This window comes from Miscanthus floridulus, chromosome 12 (assembly GCF_019320115.1).
Source record: "Miscanthus floridulus cultivar M001 chromosome 12, ASM1932011v1, whole genome shotgun sequence".
NCBI lineage: Eukaryota > Viridiplantae > Streptophyta > Magnoliopsida > Poales > Poaceae > Miscanthus > Miscanthus floridulus.
The window spans coordinates 83919007-83930505 of record NC_089591.1 but is presented as its reverse complement, the minus strand read 5'-3'; positions in this window follow the sequence as shown (position 1 = coordinate 83930505).

Sequence of the window (11499 nt, the reverse complement as noted above, 5' to 3'; positions counted from 1 at the left end):
AGCGCGCGCCCACGTACCTTGCCCCAACCTGGGCCTAGGCCATGATTTCGCTCGCTCGCCTAGGCCTCATTCAGCCCGGTCGCATCCCCGCCGTCGATCGTCATCCGACGGTCGCCCGCGCTTCTCGGCCCGAACAAAAAACGGCGCCACGCCGCTCCCCCAAAAACCCTAACTCCATTTCTGTCCTCCCCTTTCTCTCTCTATGCCGTGGTGGCCGGCTCCCTCTCCCTTCTCACCTAGAACCATGGCGGTCAAAGAGAAAATGGCGGCGCCATCGCCAGTCCCCTCACCGGTGCGCGCGCCCACCGTCGGGTGAGCGCACCACCATCGAGCGGTCTGGCGACAACGCCCTGAGCGTGTGTGCGTGGCTCGGTGAAGCGTCGGCGAGACAGTGGCTCGGGTGATCTTCCCACGCTATGGCGGTGCTTGGGGTCTTCATCCCGCACTATGGCGGTGGGATAGCGGCGCTACCGCGGGGCCTCTCGCCCACGTGTGCGCTCGCCAGAGGTTGAGCATGCCGCCGTCAAGCAGCCCTCGGGCGGTGCCCCTGGCCCAAGCCCGAGGCGAAGACCGCACGGCGGTGAGTCCTCGCACCCGCGGCGGCTCGGGGTGACTTCCCGCGTGGCATCGAGGTGACGTCCGGCGGTGGTGACGGTGTGGGCGGTTCCTAGGTAGGAAAACCCCCTTCCTTTCCTTTTTCTTCTTCTAGGGTTAGGGTTTAACTCGACTGGACTCGTTCGTTCCGATTCATCTCCTTCTAAATGCTAAAACTTAGACTACCCCAAAATAGATCTGCACACCAAGATGGTTCTGGTACCATTGATAGTTTTTATAGGACCTCTAGGTGCAGATCTAGCAGGTAATGACTTAACTTAGATAGGGAACTTGATGATGTACCTCGCCCAGTGAAGTCGCGGCCATGGCGCCGGTGAGGAAGTAACAGTAGTTTGACGCGGCTGCTAGGGTCTTGAAGAAGGCAGGAGTGCATGCTTGGTCTGGAGGCAGCGGTGAAGGCGGTGGAGCTTCCCATCGCTCACGGCGCGCCCTCTAGATCGGACTAGGGTTAGGAACCTCGGTGGGGCGCTGGCGGCTGCGGTGAACCTCGTCCCTTGCGCCTCGGCCCCCACCTTCCTCTTTATAGCGTTATGCAATGGGGGGCCATCAGCCGGGAGAACGGCTGGGCGCCCTCGATCAGGGCGTGGATCAAGGGCCCAATTGGTCGTTGGGCCAACTGGTGGAGATCAATCTAACAGTTGAAGGTAGATGTTTGGCTTTCTTCAAAAAAGGTAGATGTTTGGCTGCCACTTTTCCATGGCAACGACGGGATGGATACTCAATGAGGTGCTCGCCGGCGAGGACTTTGCAGTGGAGAGCTAGGCCCACGATCGCGAGGAGGCGCACACTGTGAGAGGGAGGGAAGGAGAGGCAACAATAGTTGTAGATCTTGGAGAAGACCGACCGGGGTGTGGAACTCGGTGGAGGCAGCACCAACGGATCAAGGAACACTCGGCAGACGGAGCAACGACCGGTTGGAGGTGGTGGAGACAATGGAGTTCAACGGAGAGGTCTAGGGGCAGTGGGGAGGGAGATGCTGAGGGCATGGAAGAAGGCGCAGGCAGTGGAGAGGCAGGCGCCGATGGCGAGGAAAAAGGCGCAAGCGGCGGGGAAGGAAGCACAGAGGTGAGGGCAGGCGTAGGGTAGGGGAGAAGCCCGATAAGCTCCTTGCTAGCGGCTTTTCAGCTTATGCTTGGATAATTTATTTGTTATAAGCGCTCATGGAAAAAGCTAGCAAGAAGCTTTGCGTTTGGCGCACACTGAGCTTATTTCTAATCAGGAGCCACATATATAGAGAGAAGAGCATCAATAAGAAATAGTTTGATTATGTGTTTATTTGGTATCATAAATATTAATGCTCTTTTCTATAAATATGTTCAAATTAACTTAAAATTGACTTAAGACAAGACTAAAGTTTATTTATTTTTGGACGAAGGGGTTGGGGTACTTTCTAACATAAACCTTTTTATTTAATTGTTTGACCTGAGGCCATAAGAAATGTTGGAAATTTGGGATTCATGTCATTTTTCATCCTATGAGTTCTGTGCGGTAGTCCATCTACCACTCTTTTCGATCTTCTATGTATATTATATATACAGTAAGAGCTTTTCCTATATTTACTTCTCCTACTCTTCTAGGGCAAAGTTCACCATTTTGTTGTTATTATGACATGTAAAGCTAATTGTATGATTAATAAACTCGCTTGTTTCATGGAGAGCTGTGATTTAACTTCATCCCCAAACCAGTTAAATTGTGATGTCATATCATGAATCCTTGAACTAATTCATTTGACTTATTTTTTGTCAACAATAATGAATCTTCATTTAGTCATTAATAAGCCAATTATATATTTTTTGCCTAAAAGCTTTTAGGAGCCAAGTTTTTTCTATTGTTGGCTCATTATGCAATGTTGCTCGATCTATGACAGACAATTTAATAAAAAATATAAAATATAGCTGATTTCGTACACAATGGTCTTTTATAAAAGCAAATGATACTCTTTCTCCGCTTCAGTATATGTTGATTAAACTAGGATAAGGGTGAACGGCATGAATAGCTAGTGTCATGTTGGTTCAACAGAATAATTTTTTTATAAATCAATCTATGTTAACCAAACAGAAATAATGTACTACAATGTTAATTAGGAGATCATGTGTTTTATATAGTTTCATGTACAAAATGATTTGTAATTGCAACTCAAGTAAGTACACTGACACACCCATTGATCAGTAGGTCAGTACTATAGTGTACAATTGAAGGTTTTGACGAAACACATACAATACAACCAGACCTAATTCAGATGGCGTTACATCAGGTCGTGAATCATAACTGCGAAATAGAACTCAAGTGCGTAGGCAAACATGCATGATACATTTCTTTTTTCTCTCATTTTTAAAAGAGTTTGCGTTGATTTTAACTAAATATTTGTTGGTGAGCGCGTGTCATTCACTGTCTTACTAGTTCCAACTGGCGTAGAAAAATCGCTAGGTTTGACTATATATGGTATGCATGACACTGTTTACCTTATAAGACTGCGCTAGCTTCTGAATCCCTTGACTGCAAATTTTCATTTTCCGGTCATTCTTTTGCCATATGTTTAGTAAGAGCCGCGAACCTAGATTTCAGGGCACATATTGCCTTTCTTGAACACAAAACAAAGACCAAGTGCATCGATTGGTCTGAAATTAATTGTGAATAATGAGCAGCAGCTAGCTCGGTTTTCTTGAATGCTTAGTTGATTGTTTGATTTGTAATTTCTTTTTATTGTAGGCCTTGAAATGTATATTTTCCATTAATTTTGATTATTTTAAACTTCTCTTTATGAAGTTCCATCCGTTTATCTTTTCTTCTCTCCAGGCATGAATAAATTCCCCTTTTCCATTGTTAAGGGCAGTCCCAATGGTGCATTGATGATGGTTTCTATCCTCATTAAATGACTTGTCACGTAGGCAAAACGCTGATATGGCAACGTAATTAATGAAGAAAGAGAGCAAAAATCATAGAAATAGTTTCTTCGTGAAGAAATCAGGTCTACTCTTGACCCAATGCACCAAGAAACCATGAAATCGTCATTGGGGAGAAACCATCAGTTTCTAGGGAGCTCGTGTCGCACTCCCATTGGAGGAAGAAGATAGAGTTGGGAGAGAGAAAGAGAAAATAATTATTACTCATAGAAACCATGGGTTGAAAAACAGTATTTTTTTGTGCGGTATCCTATGTTATAGAAACTATTAGTTTCTTTCGTTGGGACTGCCCTAACATAACACATGTTTTAATTTCCCGCGCAAATGCACTTAATGCATGAGATTTTAACTGTTCACCATATCAATCAATGATTAAAGCTACACTTGTTTCTTGGGTAAATAGTCAAGGCTTGATATACCTACATAGATACGTAGTGTCATGGGTGATCAACTGAATTTCGATAACTTTAGAGATAAATTAAACTATATAGTCACAGTCATTACATGTAACATATGCACCTCCTCATAGATTAGAAACATATTAATATCATCTTACATTAGAACCCTATCATAGGCTAGCTCTGCTACTCAAAGACGGCAGGGCTTCCTTAGAAGCTTGTGTGACTTACTAACTATATATGGTCTGATCGGTTGCATGTATACGCCTATATCGTGGCTTGTGCACTGCAGCTTAACTCATGTTTGGTTATCTACATAGGCACTTATGTTGGTTTGTACAATGCTCAAAGTAGGCCTAATGCTACATTACCTAAGATTTGGACGTATTAGACAATGCAGGTTTGCACAAGGTGATGCGCACACAAAAATAAAATGTTCTCATCCCCCATATCTCTACTAGAAACATGAGATCATATCTCACCTAGAACATTGAGGTAAATACATGCAACAAAATATAAACAACCAAACTCAATTTTATCAAATGTGGCTTGCCCGTGCAAAATAATCAAACACCAAGACAATGCATAGTTTACGCTGACTTAGCTTATGTTGCATAAGGTCTAATGCAGGCTAAGACTAATACAAGCAAATAATCAGACCCTATGTGTCGGGGTCATAACCCCGGGGTACCTCAAGGCATCGATTAGATAGCGGACCACGCGGCCCGCAACAGATTAGCTAGCAAAGGCCCGAACGACCGAGGCCCAGCTGAACCAAGCAAACCAAGCCGGACGCTAAGGCCGGGGTCAGCCACGCCCCCTTCCTCCTGCCTTAGACGCACGACGCTCGAAGGACGCACAACCTCTCCCCCGTCACGACCCCTAGAAGGAACGGGGAAAGGTCGAGCCCAGCCAAACATGTCTGCTCTAATAAGGACAAGCACGCCGCACTGCCCTCACAAGGATCGAGGGGACAGCAGTCACCTCGGTCTGGTCCGACGCCATCCCTATGCCACGCTGCACAGACAACACAACACCACCCAGCGGTGACGACCAGAACGGAGCCCACCGTCCAAGTATGAACCGACAAGACGTGGGTATGATCCCACCCACTATAGGATGGGATCCACGATGAGGGCCTTGACTTAGAGGCCATCTAGACTGGCGGGAACCACGACCCCGACGATTGGGATCGTGGCTCCTAGCTCCTTAAGCCAACAAGGCGAATGACGACCTGGGGGTGGCTACCAATGCACGTACGATGCCCTTGGAAATCGAGAGACGATGACGAAGACCATGGTGGAAACCACATCGCACAGGACGGCTGACGAACCACCACCATGCCTATAGTGCCACCATGGCCGGCACAGCAGCACCACGCCATATCATGCCATGACATGGCATCAAGTCCATGACGACAGCCACGCTCGGATGTGCTCCACAAGACGGCGTAGCTTGCAAGCCAAGTTAGCTAGGCCCTCCCTCATGCTCACGACCCTTCAGTCAGGAGAACCTAGTGCTTTATCTACGCCCTGGCCCCAAACTCTATATAAGGGCGGCCAGGGCACCCATCTCGACATGATTGACATCCCCTCCCATTTCATTAATTCACCATAGTAGTAGGGATCCTGGAGCTTCCCTTCGGGCAGCCCATCACCTAGCTTAGGTTCTTCCAACTCTTTCACCATTCTTGCACCCCTCATTGTAAGAACTTCAGAGCATTCAAGCGAGGAACACGCACTCGATCATCTCTGAGACTGGATGTAGGGCTCTAGCCTAAACCAGTATAAATACTCATGTCTTTTGGATGCTAACATCGTCTTCCTAGAGCAGCATATCAATCGTATAGGTTTACTAGTCTGGTTTATGAAACACCGACAGTTGGTGCGCCGGGTAGGGGACAATCGCGCACTCTCAATGCTGAGAAGGAAGTGATGGCTCCCTGCACTTACATCGGACTTGCTCTTGGCACGGCCCTCGGCAGCCACATCCGCTTTGGAAGCCTCGAGTTCACCAATATCAACGGGCTAGCTCCCATTGATGGTCTTCTGCCTAGCCAAGCCCTGCGCTTTGGGGACCTAGACTTCATGGCTGACCACCTGGGTCAGCTATGGCTCAGCGAAGAGAATGTGGCTCCACCACACATCTCGATGCCTAATCATGGACCGGCCTAAGCTAGTCCTATGATCGTTGACTCTAATGCACTAGCATGCTGGATCGATGCCTATCTCGAGGTGAATCTCGAGCCAGAGCTAAGCTAATGCATTTTCTACGTGTTGGCGAACACTTTTGCCCAACTCTCCAGAAGCGGGCCCTGCCACCAGAGGCCAAATTCTAGAATCCTAGTACTGCACTGCCCTCCGAAATGAGGGACACGGTCGCACTCTTCGAGCGGGAGCTCGCCAGGCACAATGGCCGTTTGATGATGCTAGAATCCTCTAGGTTTGTTGGGATGATGGAGCGGGATCTAGAGTCCCTCTATGACCTCCTACTGGCAACCCTCGAGAACATGGACTCTGAGTCCGATTCTGAGGGGAGCTATCATCTGCTTAGAGAATGCAACATGTTGCAACTCTCAGAGGATGGCGTAGCACCAGCGGAGGGTGTAGAGGATGACGCCTATCTGGTTCCATGCACCCCTAGGGAACAGGTTGAGTACGACTAGGAGCACCTAGAACAAGCTAGGGCCCGCGAAGCTGATCAGGCCGACGAATGCCGTGACAACGGATGCCCTAGCCCGCAACATCGTGATGATGACCGAAGAGGGAAAGTGCGTCCATCAGGAGCTGTAGGACCTGCTGGAACTGTGGTGGTGTAGCAGGCCCAAAGCTCTATGGAGAGGCGGCATCTTGAAGCCAGCTTTGTACATATCTCCTTAGCACATGGTGCCCCTGAGGGTCACCACGTGCCAAGCACACTCCAACCAGGCGGCGGTGGCACGGAATATGGGCGAGAACCCATCCCAGCGCGTAGCCGTTACGTCGAAAACCACGATGCCTAGCCAGCTCAAGGTGACAGGCACCCTAGGCCAAACTGGGCGAGCGAAGATCAACCACACTACGGTGACAGTGACCCAAACAACCATGGCCAGCATCCCAGGGTTCGGGACGCTCGACACAGCCCCAGCCTAGATGCCTACGGCCCGTACGCATTCACAAAAAGGATCCGGTAGACACAATTCCCAACGCGCTTCCATGTACCACCAAACATCGTCAAGTACTTTGGGGACACCAACCCTACCATGTGGTTGGAAGACTTTTGCCTCGCCTATCGAGCAGGGGGGTGGACGATGATCTCTTCATCATCCAATACTTGCCGCCCTACCGTATGGAAAGCGCCCGAGCATGGCTCGAACATCTTCCCACGAATAGCATCCACTCATGGGCAGACATTAAGCATATTTTCATAGGGAACTTTCAGGGCACATACATGCATCCCAAAAATTCCTAGGACCTCAGGGCCTACAAACAGAAAGCTAGAGAGACTGTACACGATTACATCCATCACTTTTCTAAGCAGTGCAACGAGCTTCCTGACATCATGCATGCGGACGTGATCGGGGTGTTAATCTCTGGCATGACCAATGAACCACTCATTCATGAGCTTGGATGCTGCAAACCGTGGACGACGCGAAAGCTGCTCAACCTTGCGACAAGCCACGCCTTTGGCGAGAAGGCCATCCATGCAATCTTCTACAAATACAAGGGTAAGGCTCTAGTTTAACCCGCGAATGAGGCCAAGGAGCACAATCGACGGGTAGAGGTCAAGAAGGACAGCTGGAGGCGCCACGACAGCGAGTTCATCATGGCAGTTGATAGGGCTATTAGTAGAAGACTGGCAAGCTCAACCACATCAGCTTTGACAAGATAGTCAAGATGTCATGCTGCAACCATGGCTATCTAGTCAAGCACACCCTCGAGGAGTGTGACCTTATCACGTGCTACTTCAGCGGCGACTACAAGACGGCCGGCACGGACGTGTCGTCTGGGCCCACCAGCAATGAAGAGAAGGGGGATGTGTATCCTGATCCAATAGGGTGCCTTATGATCTTCGGTGGACCGATGGTGTATGAGTCCAAATGCCGGTAGAAGCTTACGGCTAGGGAGGTCAATGCGGCCACCTTGGGCGAAGCCATCCTAGCTTTCCTGAAATGGTCGGAAACTATGATCACTTTCGATAGAAAGGATCACCCCGGCCACATTCCACAATCGGGGCGCTTCCCCCTCATTGTGGACCCGATCATCAGCAAGACCCGCCTATCTCGTGTCCTCATGGACGGTGGAAATGGCCTCAACCTCCGCTACACCGAGACATATGATGCCATGGGGCTATCACAAGCGGCGATACGACCATCTGGTGCTCTATTTCACGGAGTCATACTTGGGCTTTAGGCCATTCCCCTCAGGCAGGTTGACTTACCCATGATGTTAGGAGGTCGAGCCAATTTCTGCACGGTGACGCTAACCTTTGAAATAGCCGATTTCCCTAGCGCCTATCATGCCATCCTGGGCCGGACATGCTACGCCAAGTTCATGGCCATCCCCAACTACACCTATATGAAGCTCAAGATGCTCGGCCCTCATAGGATCATCACTATAGGAGGCAACCTCCAGTAGGCCCACCTATGTGAACGGGAGAATTACGACATCGTGATAGCCATGTGCCAACCCTCGAGGGCTGAACCCAAACACGACTTCCCTACACAGTAGGGGAGCACGTGGGGTCACACTCCATGACCTCAGCCATGGCATGTGATGAGGTAGGCGATGACACGGCATGAGTATGACGTGATCGACGAGCGCTAGGGCTCGTGACATAGCGCATTCCTCGATTTGATGAGCCATACGCTCTAGGACTCGCCGCGTCATGCACCATGGACAACAAAAGCCACAACCAATGGCATATACACTTAGCATCTGCATCAGTGCTATTCTAAGCCAACTGAGGAAACTTGTACATAATGACCAATGAATCCTCCCTACGCCTAGAAATCGCAACGCGCCCCAATGAGCGCATGACAAAGTGACACTCTGATGATGCATGCGACCCCACACGACCCGTGTCGATTGGCGCATGCTAGTCGACATGGTCCATGCATGGGGACTACAACATGGCATTCTGCTCGCCGATGCTCATTAGAAGAAAGATCATCATGACCTAAAAGTGAAAGGACGATGAAAGGCACGCTGCCGATAGATCTATCCTATAGCGATCTGGTCATGAAAATGGAGTCGCACTAAGCTAGGCTTCGTGGGTCAATCCCCAGGCAAGGTCACGCGATAATGGCATTCAAATGATCATGTCATCGGTAAGCACACAAAAGCAAAAGAAGCGCGAGATACAAACTCAAAAAAATCCTTTATTAAAAGACCCTAGGTACAACCTAAGGTCCTTAGCCATCGCCACGGAGGATGTCCTCCACGTTTATGGTGGCCATGACGGCAGCTATAGCCACGGCAAAGTCATTGATCAGCTCCGCTCGCTCTGCCTGCCAAGCATGGTCTAGGAACCCAAGTCCCACCTGATGGAAGTCCTAGCCGGTGTGGAGCTATAAGGCAACGAGGGCAACGCTCGCTCCCTACTGGATCCTAGCCACCACCGCATGTTCGTGGTCCTCCATTAGGAGAACCTCCCAAAAGCGAGCCTCCTCCATCTCATGGTCGGAAGCCGCCAGCTGCTCCTCCAACGCTGGCGATAAGAAGACTAGGAATGGCGAGCAACAAACAGGACAACAAGATGAAGAAGCACCTTGACCCACGATGCAGGCCTGGGCGTTAGCGGCCGTCGTGGTGGTGGTCTCCCTCTTCGAGGCCTCGAGGGCCACCCGGACAGCGTCAAGATAGTGCTCTAGCTGGCTTACCTCACGGGTGGTGTCAAAGTAGAGCTGGCGAGCCTCATCTGCCCCGTGGATGAGCACGTAGAACTCACCCCGATCCTCCGAAGAAGATGACGATGATGAGCTCGACCCCCTAGTGGGTGGGGTCACAGCACGAGTGGCACTAGCAGCCCTTGTGGACGCGGCATGGGTGGCAGCCCTGCCAAACATGCACAGTCAACACAGGTCAAACCCTCAAACCTGAGTATCATCTGAATGCACTTACCCCTGATCATGTAGGCAAGGACAGATAGGTGGCGGTGCCCCACCGGCACCTAATGACTCCTCCAATGGCCGTTTGTCGTGACTCATCCCCGTCGGTGAGAAAGGAACTCCAGATGTGCAAGAGCGAGAATAGGGAAATAGTGGAGCAGGTGACTCAAAGCGAATGCCTCCACGCCGTACCGCTCCAACTGTATTTATAGCCACCAAGGACACTCAGGGCACCCGCGTGCTCATCCACATTTACTAACTGATTAGAAAACCCCACGGAGCAGGTGAAGCAATCAGAGGAAAGGTGGAACGATGGTTGCCCATGCAGCGGTGCGAACCAAGTAAGCCGCACACGGCCCCACTCTTTCCATATCATTTTGATTTGCACGCTCGCGTTCCACGGTGCACGACTACTTGTGAGTGGGCGCCATTATGCCATGATGTGACTAGGGAGGCCAACTGACCCTCGAGATCGTGCATGGAGTGACCCACCGAAACCATGACCCCACGTCGTGTTTAGGAAACCCACTCTTGGGCTAGTCCTTAGAAGGACTCGAGGCCACAAAAGGGATAGGGGCAGAGAGGAGATGGGCCCCTATGGCTATAATCAGTGGTGTAGAGCCACACCACCATCTTTCTCTATGTCTGAGTCGTCTGCTTTGAAGTCTCCCCGATTGACCCCCTCTAGGGGGAGGCATCTTACCCCCTGGCCACTATGGAGGCAGTTGGGGACCAATGGGATTTATGGCCGATGATTTATGGGACGTCTCTCGATGAGGCATAGCCGAACTCCATGTCGATTGGGGAGGATATCGGGTCTCGCTCGGATTACCCATCGACCCCGACAAGGTGCACCGCTCTAACCACGTGGTTATGGTAGACATGCCTCTCCCTGCATGAGGTGAAACCAAACCTGCCTCTAACAAGGCATCACGACCTCTCAAGGTCAGCAGGAGCACTAGGAAAATAGGAGATGGGTCCCTACGACCGCATAAAAAGGTCTAAACCAAGACCGAGACTCCTCCCGGCACCTCCAGGTCTAAAGACCAGGGGCTAGCTTCGAAGACTCACAAACCGTTAGAGGTCCACGACCTCTTCGTGAGAGAACAATGAAGCAGATGGCCTGAGCAACACAGTAGAATCTTCCTCATGAAGCGATGTGGGGCCCAAAGCGTGATCACAACCCGGTCACACGGAAGAAATAAGGGATCCAAAAACCCATGAGCCAACACGTGATCGTAGAAAACCTCGCGACCACACAGAAAAGAGGTAACCCAAACTAGAAGATGACCCCAAACCAATGGCTCAAGGGCTCATCGCAACCATAAGGGAAGCCCAAAAATTTACAGATACAAGAGCGGCCAAGCCACTAAAATACCAAGGGCGGGTGCCACCTTGATAGTGAGGCCAACTGACAACCCAAGGCCGAACGATGCGGAGGAAGCACGGGCAATGCGTGCCCCTCCTGCTCCTTAGAGAACGGCATGACTTCGGG